Source organism: Mastomys coucha, unplaced genomic scaffold, assembly GCF_008632895.1.
Source record: "Mastomys coucha isolate ucsf_1 unplaced genomic scaffold, UCSF_Mcou_1 pScaffold13, whole genome shotgun sequence".
Classification (NCBI taxonomy): Eukaryota; Metazoa; Chordata; class Mammalia; order Rodentia; family Muridae; genus Mastomys; species Mastomys coucha.
Window position 1 is genome coordinate 33,807,810 of NW_022196895.1, and position 601 is coordinate 33,808,410.

Sequence of the window (601 nt, forward strand, 5' to 3'; positions counted from 1 at the left end):
TATATATTATCCAGAATCACCACTGTAGCACAAGCATGAGTTACTTTTGCCATTTACATAGTGAAGAATTCCTTGAGGAAATATCTTTAAAATTCAAATATTTTGAATATGGTTTTTTTTTGTTGTTGTTCTGAAGAAAATTTTTAGTAGTATATTGTTCCTTCACTACAATTTCCTTTTTACAATTTTTTTTTCTGGAAAGTGCAGATCCTAAGTGTTTCTTTAGAACTTGCTTTTTCTATTCTGTATTGCCTATCTATTAAAAAACACAATAATTTGAATCCAAATTTATAAAAGAGAATAATGATACTTAGAGAATGAAAGGTAATTAAAAACAAAACTAAACAAAATGGCCCCCAGAATAAAACAAAATTCAAATGTCACCTTATGCATCTTGACAACTAAAACCAAACAAAGGAAGAGGAAGAGGAGGAGGAAGAGGAGGAGGAGGAGAAAGAACAAAGGAGAGGAGGGAGAGGAAGAGGGGAAGAAGAAGAAGAAGAAGCAGAAGAAGAAGAAGAAGAAGCAGAAGAAGCAGCAGCAGCAGCAGAAGAAGAAGAAGAAGAAGAAGAAGAAGAAGAAGAAGAAGAAGAAGAAGAAG

At 32.9% G+C, this 601-nt stretch overlaps 1 protein-coding gene across 15 annotated transcripts in view; it reads left to right on the forward strand.

Annotated features, from left to right (window-relative positions):
• The window catches only part of LOC116087063 (protocadherin gamma-C4), a 176,646-nt gene that overhangs the window by 101,836 nt on the left and 74,209 nt on the right, over positions 1-601 (forward strand). The gene's annotated exons all lie outside the window — the stretch shown is intronic.